At 38.4% G+C, this 25820-nt stretch overlaps 1 pseudogene; it reads right to left on the bottom strand.

The window, feature by feature from the left end:
- Positions 1–9181: 9181 nt before the first annotated feature.
- Positions 9182–9633, bottom strand: LOC108306023 (annotated as a pseudogene).
- Between the last annotated feature and the right edge of the window lie 16187 nt (positions 9634–25820).

Genomic DNA, 25820 nt, shown 5'->3' with positions numbered 1-25820 from the left:
AAAAAAAAAAAAAAAAAAAAAAAAAACGAACACACACACACAAAATACAAAAGCCTCAACTTCAAATCACTACATCAAAATATGGTCAATAAGCTGAGTTTTTTAAAAAACAATAATGTATATTTAAGCACATTGCAAAAATAGGCTAGCTGTTTTAATTTGTACTATGAGTAAATGATATTCAGAACAAATTTAACTTTTATTGTATCTCATTCTTTTAAAATTTCTATTTTGTGTATGTTTTACTGAGTACAAAATCAATTAATGTATACATATTGGGTATGTATGTCTGCTCCAAATATCCTTATGGATAGAGAACATATATAGAGACAAGGAGAAGCCTGAATAAAAATTTATTGAAGGGTTTGGAGGTGAAACATAACATAATGAGATTTGTATTTTAGAAAATATATTCTAGAGGAAGAGTAGATAGCCATGCAAGTTTGGAGACAGATGAGTTACAGTCCAGTAGAGATAATTACGCCTAAATCAGCACAGTAATGATGGAGAGGAGAAATGAACAGCAGCTAAAGTGAATAGAACCTGGAAAACCAACTGTGTGTGAGGATCAGGGAAGACTTGAAATGAAAATGATTTGATTCTTAGTTTCGGGCATAAGTAACTTCACTGATGGTGGTACATTCACCAAGACAGGAGCTCCCAGATAGAAAATACCAAGAGAATAACATTTAGTAGAAAAAGCTAATATATCTGCTGCATCGCAAATGCTTGTGGAAGATAAGTATTGATGTCAGAAGGCTGGACTAACAAATATAAAGTTGAGAATTATTGGCTTATATGATGACACTTTATTACTTTATCAATGCAGCCTAAAAACAGATTATTCTCCCTTTTTTTGTAGTGGGAAGTCAGTCAGTTACATCATCTGATTAATTCACACAGCTTAAACTCTTAAATTTTTTTCATATGTGATATTGTTAAGGCATTCCTCTCTATATTCTGTTTTTGCCATTGAGTTTTTGGACCTAAGGACAAGACTTGACCCTTGCACCTGTTTCATTTCATCTTGCTCGAGTCAACACATCGATTCACTTTTCAAGCTCCCCTGAGATAATGATTATCATTAAGCACATCAGTCATAGCTTCTGGCTTTATTTTTTAACTTTCTAGCTTCTATTAATTGAAAAGTTTGTGTTATTTATTTTTGCCTCTCTTGGTTCTCAGGCACATGCTATGAAATTTATTGGCTCATGGCACCCTAACACCATCAGTACCTGCATGTCTTTTATTTTATGTTATTATTTGAAACAGAGTCTCACTCTGTTGCCCAGGCTGGGGTGCAGTGGTGTGATCTTGGCTCACTGCAAACTTCGCCTCCTGAGTTCAAGTGATTCTCCTGCCTCAACCTCCAGAGTAGCTGGGATTACAGGCATGTGCCACCACGTCCAGCTAATTTTTGTATTTTTAGTAGAGATGGGATTTCACCATGTTGGCGAAGCTGGTCTCAAACCCCTGATCTCAGGTGATCTGCCCACCTCGGCCTCCCAAAGTGCTAAGATTACGGGCGTGAGCCACCACGCCCAGGCCTATTTTTATTTTTACTTTTTGTTATTGTTATACCACATTCCCAATATTGTTTCTTCCCCTTTCATTTTCTCCCACTATATTGGAACTAATATTAAAAAACAAATAAATAATGAGGGCTGTACAATGTTAACTTTCCCATCTATGAAAATGACAGCCAGGCCCTGTGGTTCATGCCTGTAATCCCAGCTCTTTATGAGACCGAGGCAGGAGGATTGCTTGAGCCCAGGAGTTTGAAGTTACAGTGAGCTATGATTGCTCCACTGCACTCCAGCCTGGGCAACAGACTGAGACACAGTCTCTAAAAAAAACAAAGAGGAGAGAAAGAATATCATATCTCTCCATTTATTCACATTCACTCATTCATTCGTTCAACAAATATTTCTTCAGTGCCTACCATGTTCCAAATTCTAAGAGCTTCTTTATCTATTTTTTATCAAGTTTTAATATTTTTCTGTACTTTCTGCATTTCAAGTGACTTTCTAGATTCCTCAAGTTTTGTTGCTCTAATAAAAGCCATCATATTTTCCATGGTGTATTTTAATTGGTTGGTGAAAATGTAGAAGAACTCTGTTAATATTTTGTTGCTATTGTTGGATTCTATCTAGCAACCTCACTGAACTCCTTCATTAATTTTAATAGTCTGTCAGTTGTCTTAAGGTTTCTGTGAAAATGAAATGTCAAATCATCTGAGAATAATGACAACATTGTCTCTTCCCTTCCAGTCCCTGCACTTTTTCTATATTTTCTTGCCTTACTGCATTGGCACAGACAATTACTTTTGCAAGGATTTACAAACCGCTCTCTCAATAATTGATCATGAGACCACCAACCTACAGTTTACAAATTAGTTTATCTTCTCTTTTTAGAAAAAAAACGACTATTGAATTTTCTAAGAGCTCTCATTTTCATCAATATCTTTTTAAAAAATTCTCAATTCAAACATTTTCAGAATTTTTGTGTGCATTTCCTGAGGCAATTTTAAATGCTAAATGACATGTTTGTTGTCTTATAGATTCAGGTTAAGGCCCAGATAACACTAGAGAAAGGTAAGCAATGAGATTTTATTTGAATCTCAGACTTTATGTAATAGTAGCTGAAATGTAGGTTACATATATTTATTTCATTTTTAGTATAGATTTACTCCCACCTCACTTACTATCATCTTCAGAGTTGACTCCTAAAATAATAATAAATGGGAAAGCATGTGGTGCATCATAGGGGTTATGGGAGTTAACAACAGATTTTAGGAAGACACCATGCAATATTATATGAGGATGAAGAACCCTGAAGCCCAAGTTCATTTAGTATGTCATGGTTAGTTTAGAGTAAAATCAAGAATACCTGATTTCTACCTGATATATAAAGAAAGAGGCATCTTAACTTCACTGTATGATCATTTTGTTACTTTTCAAAAGCACTTAATTCCTGTTCAATTGAAAATGTTTCAGAACAAACCTATTTGGTCATTTTATTGACATTGCACATTTGTATGCAAGTCAATTTTTGTAAATTACTTATGTGCTTCTCTTCAATTATGCTGATTTTTCTTTCTTTCTTTTTTTTTTTTTTTTGAGATAGACTGGTCTCGAACTCCTGACCTCAGGTGATTCACCCACCTCAGCTTCCCAAAGTGCTGGGATTACAGGCATGAGCCACTGTGCCCAGCCCTGTTTTTTTCTTGAGATAGGGTCTCTGTTGCTTAGGCTAGGGTAAGTACACTGGCACAATCATGGCTCTCTACAGCCTTAACCTCCTGGACTTAAGCAATCCTCCCACCTCAGCCTCCCAAGGAGCTGAGACTACAGGGATGAGCCACCATGCCTGGCTAATTTTTTATTTTTTGTGAAGACAGGGTCTCCCTATGTTGCCCAGGCTGGCCTTGAACTCCTGGGTTCAAGCAATCCTCCTGCCTCAGCCTCCCAAAGGGCTGGGATTACTGGTATGAACTACTGCGCTAGCTCCATTATGCATTATGCTATAATAACTCTGTGTATCATTATACTTTTTAGTTTGCTTGACTGTATTTTAATGTCTGGTTAGCTGGTGACATTGACACCAAAACAAAGGTTTGCTACACATTTGGAGTAGACTAGTTCAGAATCAAATTTAAATAGTTAATTGTGAAAGCAGAAAAATTGTTGTAACACTAGATACAAAAAACATATTTATTCAGCTAGTACATGTTAATTTTTATTGCTTGGATAAAGAAATTTAAAGTGATGATATTAGCTCTTTTCCCTATTCTCCAGTTTTATTCACTTACCTCCTATGATAAGGTTTATTCATCATCCTCAACTGCCACTTTCATACTCACTCAAAAATAACAATTATAGCAAGAAAATAGCAAGCGATACTATTTATTTTACTGTATTTATCCTGAGATGTGTAAAGATTTTAGTCAGTTTAAGTTTTTTTCAGCTAGATTGAATTTAATTAATAATGTGGAGCATTAAATAATTTTTTCATGAAAATTCACAAAGTGACCATAAGGATAAAAAGAACTCACAGTAAGAAGAAAAGAGAGCAACAGACATACAGTGACAAAATATAGTAGAGTTAATTAAAAGCACTGAGAGCAGAAACATCTACTGATCACTCTTCTTCGGCCTTTTCTAGAGCAACAAATCTAAATAGTGCTATGCTTTATGTTGCTTTCTTTCACTTTACAGATGCTGAAAACTTTCAAGTTTCTATCTCCTAGAAGTGGGGTGGGGGGAGAGCTGGTTATTATTCCTAAACCCATTGAAATTGCATTTGTGGCATCAAAATGGATTTTTTTTAAAGCAGGATGTTTGATTGACAGCAAAGCAGCTGCTCTGCAACAAACGAAAGCAAAAATTAATAAGAGACCTTAGCAAAAGAAAGACTATCGGTTTTGCACACCCAGAGCAAATTGGCTGGATTTAGAAGAGCACACTTTGATCTTTTCCAGACTAATTACTGCACTGTGGTTTGACTATTTTGTGCATTACTTGCCCTTCATACAAAACCGAAACTGCTATGGTACACAGCTGTAATACAAATGAAAATTTGACATTCAGTAAACAAAGCATGGCAAGGGTCATTCTTTGAGCACAATAACTGCATAATACAATTTTAGAATGCCTTTTGTATACAAAAAAATGATGCATTTTAAGGCAGTTTTGAACTCAGAGTAGGCAGTCAAGGCTGTTTGTAAAAGATAGAGAAATTGCTCCCAACTCTGATCTATAAATATAGATTAAAAACAGTTTATTTTGACATTGTAGAAAGGTTGAGGAATTTACATATTCACAGAAATAAATGTGCTCATTTTTAGAAGATGGTTTTTCATTTTTCTTTAAGGTTAATTGGGAGCAAATTTCTTAAGTAGCAGTTTGTAGTAGCAATAATGGTGTTTATTCACCAATATGATTCTGGATTCGCTCTGGGGAAGGAATTCAGATTATTTTATAAATGGACTTCATAAAAAAGTATTTAATGCTACATTTATTTTTCAGAAAATACAATGAATTAAAGAATATTTTCAACAACTACTAATTATTTAGAGTTCACCATAAGTATTAAAGCATGAACTCCTTTCTGCATAAGGAATATATTTAACATATAACTGGGTTATGTGATTCTTCTAAATGCATTTTTAACATAGTTTTGACAGTCACTTGATCAAGCTGTACAATAAGTTATCATTAGATGCTAAAAATTAATCAAATATATTTAAAGATTTTTATATTATAATACTTGACTCAGTATGTATTTAAACTAATTTAACCTTTGGATCTATGCAAACTTTACCCAGTTTTTCCCAACGTACACATTTAAGCAACTTCAAATAAATATATCTATTGTTTAAAAGTCAAAGGGCTTACAATAATTCCACCACTTAATGCTGAAATATTTTAAATGTAGAGAAATATTTGATCAAAGAAGTAATCTATCAGAAATATTCCTAGCTAGACTGTATCTTAAAAAAAACCATATCTTTACGTTTTATTTCTGTCTCAAACTTTTGAAAAGAGGTAATTTAGAGACGATTTATGATATCTATGATTCATTTAACTGTCTGTTAGAAACTGGAAAAAGGTTTATCCGGGGTTGACTGATGGCCAACAACCATAACCAAGACCCTACACCAATGGGTGTTAAAGACTGGGAATATTGAACTCCTCCATTCAAGCATTGGAGAATACCCCACATTCCACGTTGAACACGTTTTCTCTCAGTCATTATTTCTTTAATTGCTATATGAATTATATAAATCTTCTGACCTTCAGTGCCTTCCCTTTTTGCTTTCAAACTTAGCCAGCAACATCCTTCATATACACACACAAAGCTGTTTTCTAAATGCTGTTTTTGTCTGGCTCATTTACCTTTACCTAACAGAACAGCTCTCCTAGGGGAGGGAAAAAAAAGAGTAGTTACCTATTCAGAGCAAGAGACTTGAGAGTTCAGCACAATAGATTTTCACAATGTGTTTAGGAGAGGCACAGAGCTACGGTACTAAGCACCATGTGGAAAGGTAGATATATATATAGAGATAGAACCACAGGTCTTATCCAAGTGTATTGTAGAATAACAGAGAATCTATAAAGCTTTCTACTTCAGCAGCAATCAAAGCCAACCTCTGCAAATTAATCAGCCTGCAAAATACCAAGAATGAAGAAAAAGGATATTGATTCCTGGAAAAGTCACCTATATTTTATTTTCTCATTAAAAATGATCACAGATTGCTATTCTAAAATGTGAACATGAAGTATAAAACAGACTAGTTCCTTTTCACTAATACTTCTATGAGCATCTCAGAATGACTCCATGAAACTCTTGGTTTAATTTTCAGCTGGGTAGAGAACTGTTAAATAAACTATTAAAGCATCATTTGCCTTGTGTTGTTATTTTTTTTTTCTTCAGGGTGTTAGAATCTTAGGGTTATTGGAATTTACTGATTACTCCATTGAGTGTTCTTTCTTTCCTATGACCATTAATTATTCAATGTCCCTTTTCATTTGCTTTCATCCTAAATCCTGCCTTCAGATTTACACACTGTCTGCAAAACAACAAGGAATTAAGAGGTTTTTCTTCAAATAGGTTTTCTGGTTAAACACCCAAATTAAAGACCCCTTCAGACTTACTTTACTCAAAAGTTAAAAAGAAATACATTCATTGAGATATATTTTTTTGCAATAAAAATTATAATTTTGGAAAACAAATTTTATTTAGCAGTTTAAGCAGTTTTCCATGTTTTCTTAATGATCCTATAAAATAATAAAGAATTCTTTCATGTGCTGTACATCAGTTATAGCCTTGTGATGGAATGGCTTTCTGAATTCCCACCTCCTCCCTGCCCCCCGCCCCAAATGGTTAATGTTCCAAGTTTGTGCTTTGGGGGTTATTATAGTCACAGGTTCTGCTTTAAATTAAACACCTAATTAAAAGGAAGCCATTCATAAGTAGCACTGTACATAAATCAGAATGGAATAATAGGAGCTCCACATATATTGCCTTTTCCCACAAGGCTCTTAGAACATGTTTTGTGCCCAAGAAAAAATTGCAACCAGACCTCTTTGCTGAGTATACAAAATTGTCCCCACTACCACTAGCATGTTTTGGTATGACAGAATAACAGCAATTGTCATTTGCCTCCTAGAAAGAGCCTCTAGAGCAGAATATTCCCATAGGTCATTTGGAGACTATTACCCACATTACCTTGCTTCCTTCTGGCAAGAACCTAACTCCATCCAGACAAAGAGAGAAAAGAATTCTCAACCTTTGGGTGAAATGTAAGTACTTTCAGGAAATCTCATTAAAAAAATTACTCCACATATAATGGGGCTTTTAATTGCTCTCCAAACCATTTTTCATCTTCTTAAGGTTGGAGGTTACAAGGTGCTTTTAAAAATGGATTTAACACTTGCTGGTCACTGAGAGATTAAAGGCATAAGCGGCCGTGACTGGATGGCAAGGCTGCTACCAAAGGCTTCACATCACAACTGAGTAACACCTTTTTTATTTCTCTGCATGCAAATGATTACAAACAAGATTGGAATTTTCAGGATTTATCAACATCCAGACAGAACACAGGACATTCTGAGCATTCCATCATAAACAGAGGGTTCATTAAAGAGCTGATTGCCCACTGACCTTAGGGAATTATTTGACATTTCTCTTCCCCATCTGTAAAGTGGTAATAAAAGATGGATTTGTGGGATAAAGCTTGACAAGGGTGAATAAATGAAATAATGTATTTAAATTGTTTTGAAGTCAGATAGGATTTAAGTACAAAAATAGTATCTTCAACACATTGTGATCCTATATCAAAGCACAGGGAATGTAATCTGCTCTCTTTTCATCTGAACACATTCAGTAACAATCACACTTGTTAAATATTTGTATATAGTTCTGTAATAAAAGTTGTGCTGTCATCCAGGAGTTTATTATCTCAAATGAGAGATTCTATGTGAAAATACATTGTAAGGTCTAAAGTACTACACTTGCAATAATAATAGTAATAGGTATTAAGTGCTTACCTGTACCAGGCTGAGTGAAACAAGAGTTTCTACAAGGGTTTATTTAAACCTCACATAACCTTGGGAGAAAATGCTATTATCCCTATTTTATAAATTATAAACCTGACAATGAGAGACACTGAGTCACTCAAATGTGCTATACAGCAGGAAACGGAGAAACCAAGGAAGAAGCCAAGGTCTGCCTGACTTTCAAATTCACGTACATGATGCACATTATACTATAAAAGAGATTGTAATGGTGATAATGCTGCCTTTTTCCCCAGGTTAGACTGTGGTGGTTTTATCATAACTGACAATTTATATCTTCAAAAATGCATATGTTGTCCTGAATTAGAAAGCTTAAACATGTCATGTTCATAAAAGGATTTTTCTAAATTGCTTTTCTTATTCAGTACTTACTTTTGTTATTGAAAAAAAAAAAAAAAGGAAGCATTATACCTTAGAAGAAATTGATTCTGGCTGGGTGCAGTGGCTCATGCCTGTAATCCCAGCACTCTGGGACGCCGAGCCGGGCAGATCATGTGGTCAAGAAATCGAGACCATCCTGACCAACATGGTAAAACCCCATCTCTACTAAAAATACAAAAATTAGCTGGGCATGGTAGTGTGCCTGTAGTCCCCGGTACTTAGGAGGCTGAGGCAGGAGAATTGCTTGTATCTGAGAGGCAGAGGTTGCAGTGAGCTGAGATTGCACCACTGCACTCCAGCCTGGGCAATAGAGCAAGACTCTGTCTCAACAAAAGGAAGGAAGGAAGGAAGGAAGGAAGGAAGGAAGGAAGGAAGGAAGGAAGGAAGGCAGGCAGGCAGTCAGGAAGGCAGGGAGGGAGGGAGGGAGGGAGGGAGGGAATTGCTTTTTTGAAGAAGAAGAAGAAGATCACTTTATTCTAATTAACTCACAAAGAACAAAATCATAATAGCTAGTTTAAGGAGGCCACACAAACATTTGCCCAGCCCCAAATTCTGCAGAGTAGGAACACCCCATTCCATTTCAATTCTGAACCAAGGAAGCTAGGAATGACAGGAGAGGTTTAACTGATGTTACACTTTATACTTTCACTATCAATATATTTTAATACTAAATTAAGTTGGTTGTGAGAGCTGGTTTTCCATTTCTCCAGGTTGAGCTTCTTGATTAGGCCAATCCGTTTCCAAGTCGGCACTCTTTCAGCACCTCATTAAAACCCTCACGGAGCTTGATGTCACTCTGGTTCTGGGCACACTCCAAAAACTGATCTCATAGAAGCAAGCTGCCCTTGCTGTGCCGGCCGGGTTCCCTGAGGCTCCTGGTAAGCGATGTGAGGCCTCGAAAGGCTCAGCATTACTTCCTCCACAGAAGCCGCCAGTAATGGTGTGGCCCAGTGTGTGCCCCACAGCAGAGTCCACAGCCACGCCAGCTGCAGTGATTGCCATCTGGGCCATCAAATCTGGCCACCGGGGCGCCGCAGCAAGAAAGACAACTGCAGAGTGGAGTCTGCTGCTGGTGGCTGAGAGGCTGGTGCTGGCCTGGGTGCAGTTCTCATCTGAGGGGCCGCCTGGCATGAGGGGCCATGCAGGAGATGCGGCTTCGGCTTCCACATGGCATCCCAGGTGTGCATAAAACTACCTTTAGACGTGTGACAGCCAGCGAACAGCTCAGCCGAAATTGCTTCTATTCTTATTTTGTTGTTCATTTGAGTGCAGTAAGTTTTCTTTACACCAACCAATCACATTGTTACTTATTAACAGTTAGATTTCTAAATATTTAACATTTATGACACCAGAGAATACTGGTGAGAGTGACATTATTTTTGTATTCAGAAAAATACATAATTGCCAATTCTACATATGAATTTTCTAATCTAGAAATTTCCCTTGTACAGAAATAACAGATATATAAATAAAACAGTATTTTCTTAAATAATTTTATTTTAGTTGAGAATTTATAAGAATCATATTTTCAGTCTGGGTGCAGTGGTTCACACCTACAATCTCAGCACTTTGGGAACTGGAGGTGGGAGGATCACGTGAGCCCAGAGGTTCAAGACCAGCCTGGGCAACAAAGTGAGACCCTCGTCTCTATAAAAAATAAAAATAAATAGCCGGTCATGGTGGTGCATGCCTGTGGTCCCAGCTGCCCAGGAGGCTGAGGTGGGAGGATCACTTGAGCCCAGGAGGTCGAGGCTGCAGTGACGTATGATCACACCACTGCATTCCAGCAGCCTGAGCCACACAGCAAGACCCTAAGAATACTATTTCAAACATTCATCTTAGTAATGATGAGCTCTATTCCCACTTCACAAGGAGAAAAACCGAGACAATGAAAGGTCTTAACAGATGATGAAACAAAATATTTTAATTTCTTCCAAAAGTTAAGTAAATTAAAATATATATATGTCATAACCATTGAAGGGTATTTCTAATTATAGAAACATTTTACAAGAAAAAACAATTCCAAATACTCATTTTCACAATATTTTAGAGTATTGTTATTAATTTTAGAACATGGTATATGAAAGAAAAAAAGGGCTAAAAAATTAACTATAGTAATCTAAGTCTTGTTAAAATAATGAATTGGGCATTTTATTACAATGCTGGAAAAACTTTTTCTGATATGAAAATATTTTCCTCATTCTACCATTGTAGTTACTCTGAAAAGTTTAAAAAAGATATGGAGCTATATTTTGAAGAAACTTGGTGTGAACTTTGCTAACAATGACCCAAATAAGTTTTTAGATTACGCTTTCAAGAAATTGCAGTATTTCATGCAAAATGGTACCCACTTTACCACTAAGGTAATTTTTTACTCACCACAAAATGAAAATCTATATTCTGCTCTTCCTTGCATGTCTTTTTAAAACCTCAAACCAGAGGAATGAGTCACACTTTGGACCGTTTTCTTTTTTAATCTTCTTTACTCCTTCTATTCTGTTTCTAAAGGGATACTTAGTTTTGACTAGATTGCAATTTCATTTGAAAAGAATTGGACAGGTTTTCTAGAATGAGTTAAAGATTACCCATTTAGAGTATTTTTGGCAGCTACCTTTAAAGACACAAGGATCTTTACCTATGTAACAAACCTGCACATGTATCCTGGAACTTAAAATTACATTAAATTTAATTTTTTTTAAAGATGCAAGAATCTGTATAAAGTGGTACATTTAGATTTAATGCAGGTAATGTTTGTTTCTTTGAGACAGAAACAATGTAATTGTGACACTGACAGGAAATATATGTAAGATGTGCCTTTCACTCTTCTCTTTGGGTAGGCATAATTTGTAGAATTTTATTACATTCAGAATGCTAAATGCATTAGTGAATTCCTCATACAATGACAACAACATCTGGTTTTGTTTTTAACTCAAATGGTTATAGGTATACAATACTATTTCATGTTATTTACAATTAAGAGTATGAAACTCAAGGCATGTGGCAAAAATTAATTATATCATTGTTATGAAAAAGAAAAGATAAAGTATTAGGCTCCTTGTTTTGTAAATAGACACTAAAACGTGTAGGTCAAGCAAGCCAGAAAAAGAACCAATAATTATTTTTATATAATAGCCAATATATAAAAATCATAAATGACTAAATGTTTTCCATGTGTCAAGCACTGAGCTATTTCACAAAAATGATTTTAATTAATCCCTTATAAAAACTATGAGTTAAGTATCCATTGTGCAAATGAGGAAAAAGAACTTCTTGTGTCCAAGGTCACAGATACAGAATTCAAGTCTACTAAAACCTTTAATATCATAGTCTAGTAACTGTTCCTCATTGTTTAACAGCTATGAAAATTAAGAAAAGCATAACTTTCTCTTATATGCTGTACATAAATTATGGTGACAAAATACACATTGGGATTATAGTTCTACATGGAGAAACTTAGGAATACGGATTCTGGTATATGTTAAATATACATTTATTAGCAAATATTTAGTTAGTGACTTCCATGTTCTAGGCACTAGGCCAGGTGTCTATGATACAATGATGAAAGAGAACATAGACCTTACCATCCAAATAACCATAGTCTAAAAGAAGTCAAATATTTAAGAGATCCTTGCAATAAAACAAGAGAAGTGCTATAAAATCATAATGATAATAGGTAGCACTTATGGTGTGCCAGTCATTGTTAAAAAGCACTTTATATATTTACTCAGGTAATTCTCACAACAATCTATTAAATAGATACTAAAAAGATATATTTAAGGGTCTATTGGAATACAAAGGAGAAAACACTTCATTTTGCCTAGAATGGTAAGACATTTGAGCTGAGTCCTATAGGATAACTATGTCAATGAGAGGGGAGTGATGTATTAGCCAGTATAACATAACTTTTGCCATAGTAACCAAAAGTCCCCAAATCTGGATGGCTTATGACAATAAAGGTCCCAACTTTGCTTTCAAAACCTTTAAGGTTGGCGTAGGAACTCTGGTTCCCATGTAGGAGACTTCAGCATCTGGTGTTTCGCCAATGGCTACAGCAAGGACAGGGGATATGGTAAATCATGCACTGACTCTTTGTGTCTTTACCTATAAGACACATGTCACTTCTGCACCATTTCATTTGCCAAAGCAAGTCACATAATCATACCTAGTTTTAATGGGGAAGGGCAGTGTCATCCTACAATATACCCAGAAGGTAAAGAGCAGGAATACTAATGCCTGCCAAGGTTTGGAGGGGACAAGTAACCCCAGGAAAAAGGACACATGCAAAGGCATGGAAGTGAAAATGTGCTCAGTACATGGCGGTTTCTATGATGAAAGCACAAGATGCACGAGGGAGAAAGCATGGGGAGGAGAGGAAAAGGCAGGCGAGTGCCCGATCATGAAGACGCAACACACGCGGAAAGTTTAGACTTCACCTTTTTGACCACAGGAACTTATTGCAGGAGTTTAAGCAGAGGATATACAATCAACATTTTCATTCAGAAAGTTCATGCTAACTGGACTGGGGAAAGACCTTCTGAGCTCCCTCAGGTTGTTAGCAGAATTCACTTCCTTGCAGCTGTAAGACTGGGGATTTTAGTTCCTTGCTAGAGGCCACTCTCAGCTCCTAAAAAGTCACTCACAGTTCTTTGCCAGATGGGTTTCTTCAATAAGGCCACTTACTTCATGACAGTTTATTTATTCAAAACCAGCGAGAGAGAGAGAGAGAGAGAGAGAGAGAGAGAGACCGTCACTCAGGGAAAGCCCAGTCTCTCTTTGAAGGGCCGTCTCCTGGTCAAGTAAGGCCCACTCAGGATAATATTTCAATTAACTCAAAAACTGATTTGGAACCTTAATTATATCTGAAAAAGCTCCTCATCTTTGCCATATTCTGTAGGTGAGAAGCAAGTCCCAGACTTGGCGCACATTCGAGGGGAGGGAGTTACACAGGGCAGACCATACTCTGGGTAGAATAATCGGAGCCATCCTACAGCCATACAGTCTGTCCACAGCAGCAACCAATTGAAAGGACACTTCAATAGTTCTGGTGAAAAGTTACAAGATCCTGGACTAAGATAGAGTCACAAATGTTTAGGAGATATACATATACCTTAAATATAAATTGACTTCAATAAAACTTTAAGAAATGATCAGTTTTGTTCTTTATTTTCTTACCAGCAGAACTAAATTCATAATACTCAAGGTACATAGTTTTAAATGTTTTGAACTTTAAAAACTGTCACAAATATTTCAAATATCTAGCTCATTCTAAGAGCAAAATAAAACAAAATATGTGAGTATCGGCTTACCAAGCATTGAGTCCTATGCCACAACTCACACATGAAAACTAGTAATTACTTCATAGTGACGCCAATAGGGCATATATATGCAGCATGGTATGACCTGAAAAATAAGGTACAGAATATAATCTGCTGATAAAATTTATGTTGCATTTTTATAGCTTACTATCAAAACAAGTGTTTTTATAACTATGTATACACACACATAGACTAGCTTGTTAAACATATTTGTCTTGTTTTTAAAGGGTAAAATAATTTAATAATTTTTTTTTTTTTTTTTGAGATGGAGTTTCGCTCTTGTTACCCAGGCTGGAGTGCAATGGTGCAATCTCGGCTCACCGTAACCTCCACCTCCTGGGTTCAGGCAATTCTCCTGCCTCAGCCTTCTGAGTAGCTGGGATTACAGGCACGCGCCACCATGCCCGGCTAATTTTTGTATTTTTAGTAGAGACGGGGTTTCACCATGTTGACCAGGATGGTCTTGATCTCTTGACCTCGTGATCCACCCGCCTCGGCCTCCCAAAGTGCTGGGATTACAGGCGTGAGCCACCGCGCCCGGCCCTTTAATATTGTGCAAGATCTTCACTCATATAATCTGAACTCCAATTCTGGAAAAATGAAAACCAAACAAATGCAGAGATGTCAGTTGAGCCAAGGGCGCTGCAGTCAGGACTGAAAAGCAGAGACACTTAATGGCTCTCTTGGAGAGTGACAAATCACCCGCCTCCATTGGTTCTAACTAGAAATATCAGCGACATATGCTCATCATGAGCCATAAATGTCCATAATAGACTAAAGGTGGGAAAAAAAGAAAGTGATGTCCACCAACTTCTATGTATCCATTACCCTGTTTCACCTTTAGAGACTTCCCTAATGCCTGCATTCTTAAAATGTAATACAAGACAGGTGCACATGTAGTCCCAGCTACTCCAGAGACTGAGGGGGCGGCATACTTGAGCCCAGGAGTTTGAATCCAGCCTGGGCAACATAGCAAGAACCTGTCTCTAAAAAATAATAATAATACATAAAAAGTGACCAATACAATTATTTTAGATTCTATCTCAGCCACCATATAAGTGGAGCTGAAATGAGAGGAAATTAACCAGATATAAGCTGATATAGAAGACACGGTAACAGAGGCTGATTTCACTCTTTAGGATTGAAATGCACTGGTTAGAAAAGTTGCAAAGCAATCTTTGAGGACTCAGTCTCTTGGCTAAACTGTTTTTTTAACTCAAGGTTAATAACCAGAATGGGGAAAACCCTCCCAAACTTTCAATATCCCTCAAAGACAAATTTCATGAAGAATCTCTGTATCCAGAATTTCCAAGGCTCCCAAACATTTGTTTTTCCAGATATTTTTGTATCTGGAAATATCCAGGATACAGATATTTTTGTATCCTGAGCTTTGAAAAAATGCCATGTTATTTGCATCAAAGAGAAAAGCATATTTAATGATATCACAAGAAACAAATCTGCAGTTTCTTTCTAAAAGCCTCCTATGTTATGTATGAAAATTTCATGATACTGCCAAGAACCCAATCAGCCTAGATACCACCTCAAGATACTTGCTTTTTAGAATTGTGTGACATGCACACCGCCTGCTAAGGATTTGCAAGGAGAGAAGTCAGAGGATAATGAGACAATTTCAGATGTTTTCACATTCTGTCAAAGCGAACATTGGGCCAGGTGCAGTGGCTCATGCCTGTAACACCAGCACTTTGGGAGGCCAAGGCAGGTGGATCACTTGAGGTCAGGAGTTCAAGACCAGCCTTGCCAACATAGTAAAACACCATCTCTAATAAAAATACAATAAATTAGCTGGGTGTGGTGGTACATGCTTGTAATTTCAACTACTTGGGAGGCTAGGGTGGAAGGATTCCTTGAACCCAGGAAGTGGAGGTTGCAATGAGCTGAAATGGGGCCACTGCACTCCAGCCTGGGCAACAGAGTGAGACTTTGTCTCAAAAAAAAAATAAACATTGGAAAGTGTTTATCAATATTGTTTATGCAACACTGAAAGAAAAAGGAGATTTTGAAATGTGTTGCTGGTCTCAAACACTTCATTAGTACTCTTTGGGTAACAACCAAAACATAATTGCATAGTAACACTGCAGCCTATCAATGAAAGGAAATCACTGGGGGAAAATGGTTTTATGACCCTGACCTTTTGTGCCTCCTCAACTAATATCTTACATATAAAAATTAGCTCAAAAAATATTCTGGGGATTCTTCATTCCTATCACAACCCATTAATATTTGAACAAGGAAGAATGAATACGCATCTTTAGAAAAATAAAGCCTTTATTGAGATATAATTAATATATAATAAATTGATTATTTACAGGTATAAAATTGGTGAATTTTGACATTTGTGTATAGCCATGCAATCATCACCACAATCTTTCCTCATTCCCTTTTGTAGGCCCTTCTCCTGCCTCTCCTCAGCCCTACCTCCCCCCCAATCCTAGGTAACCACTGATGTACATCCTGTCACTTCAGTTTGCATTTTCTAGAATTTTACCTAAGTGGTATAACTTGTGGCTTGCTTTTTTCACTTATCAAAATTATTTTGAGATTCATCTGTGTTGTTGCATGTATCATTTCTTTTTATTTCTGGGTAGTATTCCACTGCATGGATATTCGCCTGTTGATGGATGTCTGGGCTGTTTCCACGTTTTGGGGTCTCACAAATAAAGTTGCTGAGAACATTCATATACAAGTCTATGTATACACATAAGCATTTGTTACTCTTGTGTAAATATCTAGAAACAAAATGTCTCAGCCATATGGTAGAAGTACATTCCACATTTTCAGAAACTGCCAAACTGTTTCCCAAGTAGTTGTGCCAGTTTACATTCTCATTTTATATTTGAGAGTTCTAGTTCTTCCAGAGCCTCATCAGCTCTTGATATGGGTCAGTCTTTATAATTTTTTTTTTTTTTGAGACAGAGACTCATTCTGTCGCCAGGTGCCAGGCTGGAGTGCCGTGGCACAATCTCGGCTCACTGCAACCTCCGCCTCCCAGGTTCAAGCAATTCTCCTGCCTCAGCCTCCAAGGTAGCTGGGACTACAGGTACACGGCACCAGGCCCAACTAATTTTTTTGTATTTTTAGTAGAAACGGGGTTTCACCATGTTGGCCAGAATGGTCTCAATCTCTTGACCTCGTGATCCGCCTACCTTGGCCTCCCAAAGTGCTGGGATTACAGGCTGAAGCCACCGTGCCCAGCCAGTCTTTATAATTTTAACCATTCCAAAAGGTGTAGGGTAATATCTCCTTGTGGTTTTCATTTGCATTTCTTAATTACTAATGATATTGAGCATCTTTTCATGTATTTACGTGCCATCTGTATATATATTTTTGGTGATGTCTCTGGTCAGATCTTTTGCCTATTTTTAAATTGGACTGTTTATCCTTTATCAGATGTATGCTTTGCAGATAATATCCCCCAGACTGTAGCTTGTCTTCTCATAATCTCACAGTGTTTCTGAAGAGCAGAAGTTTTAAATTTTGATGAAGTCCAATTTATCAGGTTTTTATTTTGTAGATTGTGCTTTTGTTGTTGTATCTAAGAAATCTTTGCCTAAACCATGGCCACAAAAATTTTCTTGTATATTTTCCTAGCAGTTTTATTAATTTTGGGTTTTACATTGGATCTTTAATCCATCTTTATTTAAATTTTATATATGATACAAGGTACTGATCAAAGTTCATTTTTTGCATATAGATACCTAATTTTTCCAGAAACAAAAAGACTTTTTTCTCCACTGATTTTTCTCAAAAATCAGTTATCTATGAAAGTATGTGTATGTTTCTGAACTCCATTCTGTTCCTTTGATCTATTTATCCATCTTTATCCAAGGCCATATTGTCTTGATTACCACAGCTTTATAATAAGCCTTGAACAAAGTTCATGGTAGCCCACGGCTTCGATTTTTCTCTAAAATTGTTTTGGCTATTCTATATCCTTTGATTTCCATATGAACCTAAAGATTAACTTGTTAATTTTTATAGAAAGATATACTGAGATTTTTATGGCAACTGCATTGAATCAAAAACCAATTTGGGGAGATGTGATATTGTAGTGTGACAGGTCCCCCAACACTGCAGGCTACTTAAGGGTGTATCTCTGCTGCTTGGACCCTGAAAGCTGGGCAGTGAGCCAAGTCCATGGTGGCCCATCAAGAAGCAAGTGTCCCTGAGAACCCAAACATCCTAGAGAGTACCTGAGAACCTACTAAGAAAAACAGTCTCATCACTCAAACACAGTATGCAAGAAGCCAGAAAATTAGCTTAAAGGCATTTTACAGATAAGAGGTGGCACAGATGTCTGGAGCTGTCCTGCTGCTCTCCAAGAGTGCCCTGTTTATAAGTCCTAATAAACTCATCTACTCATCAAGCTGGACTTATCTGAGTCATTCTTTGGTTTCTTGACTCCTTCCCTGTTTGGAGAAGATGCAACACTTTCAAATTTTTCTCATAACTATTAGCATCACCAACAGGATCCAAGAGACCAAATGATGAGTCAGGAAGGGATGTCTACAGGGGGAATCCCCAGTGTAGTTAACAACATGCACATCAGGTGAAATTGCCCAATGCTCAACCCCCATGGGCCACCACATGAGTACAGGGACACTCAGAAAACAGTGGTGGAACTGAGCATGTACTCCAAGAAGTTAAGACATTAAAGTACTCTAAAGACAGCAAACATGCTGTTGTTGCGCTAAGGCTGGGTATGGGAGGAAACTCCAGCAGAAGTTTAAAGCCATGCCAGGTTTTCTGGAACTCTAGCTGGTTATGTACTTTGGCCCTTTCTTGTGCACATTTTAAAACTACCAGGCAAATTTAAAAAAAAAAAAAATCAGAGCTCAAATAATTAACCTGCAACTACAGAGTTCAGTAGAGTCTTCTGATGCTATTTATTTCTCTTTTTTCTTTTCTGCCTGCTTCAATTCTGCTGTTATTAAGCTACTGGTATTGAGATAAAACTCACTGTTTATGGTCTTGCCAATTCAAGGCCACTTGGAGGTTTAGTTTTTCTATACAGTTCAGTCAGTTCTAGCTAAAATGTAAAACATAAGTAAGTTGGCTTTAAAATTATTGGTAAAATAAAAATAGAAATGTCTTCAGAATTGTCAGCATGCATTTTTGTCTGGGTTTACTGATTAGATGAATTTAATATATTTGTTTCTGTAAATATATTCTTCAGCAATATATTTGGCATCAGCTAAAGTATGTTAAGATGTCAGGACTTTACATGAAGGTTACAAAATGATAAAGCCAGTCAAAAATAGAATGATCTTTGTTTGTGTAATTGGTTTTTTTTTTTTTTTGAGATGGCGTTTCACTCTTGTCACCCAGGCTGGAGTGCAGTGGCATGACACTGGTTCATTGCCACCTCAGCCTCCTGGGTTCAAGCCATTCTCCTGCCTCAGCCTCCCAAGTAGCTAGTTGGGATTATAGGCACATACCACCACACCCAGCTGATTTTTGTATTTTTAGTAGAGACAAGGTTTCACCATGCTGGCCTATTGGTGTCGAACTCCTGACCTCAAGCAGTCCACCTGCCTCAGCCTCCCAAAGTGCTGGAATTACGGTCGTAAGCCACTGTGCCCAGCCTGTTTGTGTATTTTTTTTTTTGACAAATAAGACTAATTTAATATTGTGGGTTCAATTAAAACAGCTAAATGTTCTGAGTTATCAGCAAAATTTCCCATGTGTTTAAAGTTTCTTACTTAGGTGAACACCTGATATTCAGAGGCTATGAAAATGGTTAAAAGGAAGTAAGTTGGAATGAAAATTAGCTTTGTCCAATGTCTTGGTTCTCGTGAATAATTTAGATAAACTGCTAAAAATTAATAAATTGTTTAAATATAAATGAGGTAAACGCTTGTAGGAAACTTTGTGTAGTTTTAAATCTTAAAATTACTTAAGTACTCATTAAATGTCTGGGTCATTTCCATCTTAAAAAGGGTTAGGATGTGGGGCATCAGTTACACTTCTGAGTCCATTAATGGGAAATAAAATCTATAATATGAGGGAAGTATTGGCAGACCTCAGTGAGCTGGATAAGAACAACAATGAAGTCCAGAAAGTAATCAAGGAGTAAAAGGAGGATGGGTTAAATGGGTGCCTGCATACCTGCCCCAGCCCAGGTGGGCAGTGAATCTGAACCAATACCACCTGCCAGGAGGACACTCTGAAATCACCCAAACAACTCAGCAGTTAAATAAGGTACAGACAGGCCAGCCCAGAGTCCCTATAACAGCCCTGTGTGGCTTATGAAGAAGCCAGATGGCACCTGGAAAATGACGGTGGATTACAAAGTGGTGCCCCCTATACATGCAGCTGCAGCCAATATTGCTCAACTGCTAGGCTAAGTGGTCCTTAAGCTGAGGAACATTCAGGCTGTGATTGACTCGGCTAACACCTTTTCCAGTGTTCCTTTAGCAGAAGATTCACAAGACCAGTTTGCCTTCATTTGGGATGCCCAACAATGGACTTTCCAGGTTGCTACCATAGGATATCTGCCTAGTCCCACCATCTGCCACAGTATGATTGCACCGGGCCCGTCTAGACTCTCTTTGCCAGCCCTAAGCTCCATTTCACTATATTAATGATAACATGCTAACATCAGAGTCTCTTGCAGATCTGGAGACTGTATTAGTCTGTTTTCACACTGCTATAGAGAACTACCTGAGACTGAGTAGTTTATGAAGAAAGAGGTTTTACTCACAGTTCCACAGGCTTAACAGGAATCATGACTGGGAGGCTTCAGGAAATTTACAATCAGGGCAGAAGGCAAAGGGGAAGCAAGTACCTTCTTCACAAGGTGTCAGGAGTGACAGACATTGAGGGGGAAGTGCCGCATACTTTTAAACTATCAGATCTCGTGAGAACTCACTCACTATCATGAGAACAGGATGGGGAACTCCACCTCATGATCCAATCTCCTCCCACCAGATCCGTCTCTCAACATTGGGAATTACAATTCGACATGAGATTTGGGGGGACACAGAGCCAAACCATATCACTGCTCTACAAACCATCACAGATGTCCTAAGGGAGAAGAGATGGAAGGCAACCCCAAGAAGAAATAGGGGACTGGTATAGCCATCAAATTCCTGAGAGTTACCTGGTTGGGTAAGACACGAAACATACCTAGAACTGTCATTGATAAGATAGCACAGCAGCCTGTTCCCCAGCCAGTAAAGCAACTTCAGGTTTTCCTAGGTTTACTGGGTTACTGAAGGATATTCATTTCTAATTTGGCTCAAACCTTCCACCCATTATACACCCTAATAAAAAAAAAAGTTTTTTTTTAAAAAAAGGCCAGGCACAATGGCTCACACCTGTAATCCCAGCACTTTGGGAGGCCGACGTGAGTGGATCACCTGAGGTCAGGAGTTCGAGACCAGCCTGGCCAATATGGTGAAACCCCATCTCTACTAAAAATACAAAAAATTAGCCAGGCATGGTATCAGACACCTGTAATCCCAGCTACTCAGGAGGCTGAAGCAGGAGAATTACTTGAACCCGGGAGGCAGAGGTTGCACCACTGCACTCCAGCCTGGGCAATAAGAGCAAAACTCTGTCTCAAAAAAAAAAAAAAAAATGGAGTGGACACATAGAGCAAGAGACATTTGATAAAACAAAAATATTAGTGAAACAAGCCCAAGCACTAGAGCTCCACTGCCACAGCACCTTTTTATATTAGAAGTCACTAGAGATACCATACAGCTGCATGGGGTTTGTGGCAAAAGCAACCAACAAGAATAGTACCTGTAGGGTTTTCATCATAATTATGGAAAGGGGCAGAATAGAGCAACAGCTATTGGCTACCTACAGGGCATTGTGACAAGCAGAGGTCATCGCCAGAAAACAGATCATCACAATAAAAACTATCTGCCCCATAAAATGGTGAATGAAAGGCCTCCTAGCCACGCCCACCTCTGGGATGGCACAATCACACATCCTCCAGAAAAGGCACGCCTGTCCACCACAGAGGGGTGTCCTGTCCACTAGTCCTTAAAGTCAGACACTGCAGGAGGTGCTCAGACCCACTCACTGTGAACAAGCAGAAGGAGCTGGCATGGCAGTAGAGCCACCTTCCAGGCCAACCACCATATACGAGGGCACCCTACCAACACCTGCTGGGGCCTGGTACACTGAGGGGTCTAGCAAAGGTATCTGGGCATTAGAACAAAACATAGAATGGTGGTTCCATTTACCTATAACCCAACAGGGGCAGGCCTCATAGAAGAAAAGAATAGGCTGTAAAAAAACAATTACATGCACTATCCCAGGACAGCTTTTAAGTTCTGGACTAAGAATCTCCCTGAAGCCATATGAACTTTTTCCTTTTTTTTTTTTTTTTTTGAGATGGAATCTCACTCTGTCACCCAGGCTGAAGTACAGTGGTGCAATCTTGGCTCACTACAACCTCAGCCCCCGGCCTGGGTTCAAACAATTCTTCTGCCTCGGCCTCCCAAGTACTGAGATCACAGGCCCAGGCCACCACACCCAGCTAATTCTTTTTGTATTTTCATTGGAGACGGGGTTTCACCATGTTAATCAGACTGGTCTCAAATTCCTGAACTCAAGTGATCCACCTGCGTTGGCCTCCCAAAGTGCTAGGATTATAGGCGTGAGCCACCCTACCCAGCCACCACAGAAATTTCAAATGAATTACCCACCACCACACATGATGTCGCTCCGTATGAACAGTTGGCAGGACCTGTAAAACAGGCCCCACAAACTCTCAGGGTTACTTCTGAGATACTGAGCCATGCTCCTGAAGCAGACAGCTGGGCTGCACTCCTGAGAACATGAGTGGAACTGCCAAGCAGTGAAGGCTATGTGGACATGAAGCTGAGCTGGAAAGTGCCCCTATACTGGGTCGGTTTTATGGCACCAGAGAGTGCCACAAAGACTGTGGGAGAGTAGGTGGCCCCAGCTGTGCTCCTTGATGGAGGCCCAAGAGCATTAGACATCAACATGCAGCAGCACCAATACCTGCTGGAGCAATCACAGTATGGGTAGCATGGGCAAGGCCAGAAACTCATCGATGGGCTATTATGCCTGTTCCTGGGAAAGGAAGCCATGTGTGGTACTGTCAGCCAGGCCTGAAGCATGTTGCTGCCTTCCTATTAGGGTCAATGGCAGAAAATACAATGGTAATAACATTACAAATAATGAATGCACTCATGAAGGTCCTTACTAAACATGATTTATGTGCATAGGCTGTTGTTCCTGCTACCCAAGGCAGCTGGTAATGTCTTTCTAAACTGGGCTGAGACTACTGCAGCAGTCAGCACCTAGTCTGATTGTTGGGTATAAGTATACCTCCCCCTATCAAATAAGAATGGTATGTCTCAGAATATTTCTCCCCACATAACTGGAGTGACTGGTTCCACAGCACTGAGAATGCAACCCAGGTTCACTGGGGATTGCATCCACTGGAGGCCTGATTACCGACTCGATGGAGACCCTTGTAGGAGCTACCTGTTGCACCTACATCCCTGATGAAGAGAATAATGTCACTGATATAATTTAGTTGTGGCCAACCCAAAATCTCATCTTGAATTGTAATCTCCATAATCCCTACATGTCAAGGGAAAGCCCAGGTGGAGGTAATTGAATCGTGCTTCTCATAATAGTGAGTGAGTTCTCGTGAGATCTGAGGGTTTTAGAAATGTTTGGTAGTTCCTCTGTGTTCATTCTCCCTCCTGCTGCCTTGTGAAGAAGGTGCCTTACTTCCCCTTCACCTTCCGCCATGATTGTAAGTTTCCTGAGGCATTCCCGGACATGCAGACCCGTGACTCAATTAAGCCTCTTTCCTTTCGAAATTATCCAGTCTTGGGCAGTTCTTTACAGCAGTATGAGAATGGACTAATACAGTCACGGATGTTTTAAATAATTTTTCAACTCAGATCCACGTTATAACCCAATCAGATTTCTTTGAGTCATTCTCACATTGGTTACATACCTTATCTACTCATTGGAGTTATGTTTTGCTAGTAGGCATCATAATTGTAGTTAGTTTCTGCTTTATATGCTGTTTTATATAATGTAGATGTGGCCTGTATGCACAGCCATGGTTATACATAATAGGCCTGTAAACTTCTACCCCAGTACCCCATTCAGGGACTCTTGTGCAAGATTGGGGGAAAGAATGTAAGAGCTGGGGAAGAAGATGGATGGTAGTGTGGTGGGTGCCCCACCAGGTTACTTAAGGGTGTATGTCCACTGCTTGAACCCTGAAGGCTGGGTGGCAAGCCAAGTCCAAGGTGCCCAGCCAAGGAGCAGGTGTCCCTAAGAACCCAAATATCCCAGAGAGTATCCAAGAACCTACCAAGAAAAACTATCTCATCACTCAAATACAATAGCCAAAAAAGCCAGAAAATTAGCTTAAAGGCAGTTTAGAGACAGGAAGTGGCACAGATCTCTAGAGCTATCCTGACGCTGTCCAGGAGTGCCCTGTATATAAGTCGTAACAAACTCATCTACTCATCAAGCTGGACTTGTCCAAGTCATTCTTTGGTTTCTTGGCTTCTTCCCTCTTTTGGGGATATGTTACAGTCCCAAGTTTTTCTCATAACAGATATCTTAACAATATACAGTCTTCCTATCCTATACTTCCCCATTTATTTAGGTCTTTAATTTCTCTTAACAATGTTTTGCAATTCCCAGGATATAATTTTTGCACACATTTTGTCAAATTTATCCCTATTTCATATTTTAATGCTATATAGAATTATTTATTTCAATTTCTAATCATTCATTTCTAGCATTCAGGAATATAATTTATTATAATATGATTATATATAATGTGTGTGTGTATATATATCATATATATATATATATGACCCTCAAACAGTGCAAGAATTAAGGGTTAAAAATTTATATATAACTTTTCTTCATTTTTTTTTTTAGAGACAAGGTCTTGCTCTGTGACCTGGGATAGAATGCAATGGTGTGATCATAGCTCACTGTAACCTCCACCTCCTGGCTCAAGCAATCGTCCCACCTCAGCCTCCCAAGTAGCTGGGACTACAGGCATGTGCAACTCTGCCCAGATAATTCTTTTATTTTTTGTAGAGATTGGGGTCTCACTCTTTACCCTGGCTGGTCTCAAACTCTTGGCCTCAAGGAATTATCCTACCTTGACCACCTAACGCGCTGATATTATAGGCATAAGCCACCACGCCTGGCCTATGTATAACTTTTAACTCCCTCACAACCTAAGTACTAATAATCTACTGTTGGCTGGAAGCCTTATCTATAATATAAGCAGTCAATTAATACATATTTTTTATGTTATATGTATTATAGACTATATTCTTATAATAAAGGAAGCTAGAAAAAAGAAAATGTTGTTAAGAAAACCATAAGGAAAGTGTATTTACTGTTCGTTAAGTGAAAGTGTATTGTCATAAAAGTCTCCCCCCTCATTGCCTTCACATTGAGTGAACTGAGAAGGAAATGGAAGAGGAGTTGGTCTTCCTGTCTCAGGGGTGGCAGAGGAGGAAGAAAATCCACATAGATGTGGACCTGTGCAGTTCAAACTCATGTTGTTCAAGAGTCAGCTGCATAATGTATAAAATATATAATTATAAGATAGTTGACTATCTTACATTCTGCAACGGTGGTAAATTCATATTTAATATAATTTTTGTAAAAACCTTCAGATTTTCTACTTTGGACACTCATGTCATCTGCTAACAACACAATTTTAGTTCTGCCTTTCTAATGTGGATGTCTTTTTTATTTCTTTCTCTTGCCTGATTGTACTGGCTAGTGCCTCCAATACAATGATGAATAGAAACAGTGAAAAGAAACATCCTTACCTTGTTCCCGACCTTAGGGAAAGTGCATTGTATCTTTGCCCATCAAACATGATACTAACTCTAGATTTTTCACAGATGCACTTTATCAGGTTAAGGATGTTCTCTTCTATTTCTAGCTTGCTGAGAGTTTTTGTTGGTGGTGGTTTGTTTTTTGTTGTTTTTTCTTGAGACGAAATTTCACTTTTGTTGCCCAGGCTGGAATACAATGGCAC

This window comes from Cebus imitator, unplaced genomic scaffold (genome assembly GCF_001604975.1).
Source record: "Cebus imitator isolate Cc_AM_T3 unplaced genomic scaffold, Cebus_imitator-1.0 Scaffold69, whole genome shotgun sequence".
Lineage (NCBI taxonomy): Eukaryota > Metazoa > Chordata > Mammalia > Primates > Cebidae > Cebus > Cebus imitator.
This window is presented reverse-complemented; position numbering and strand designations above follow the sequence as displayed.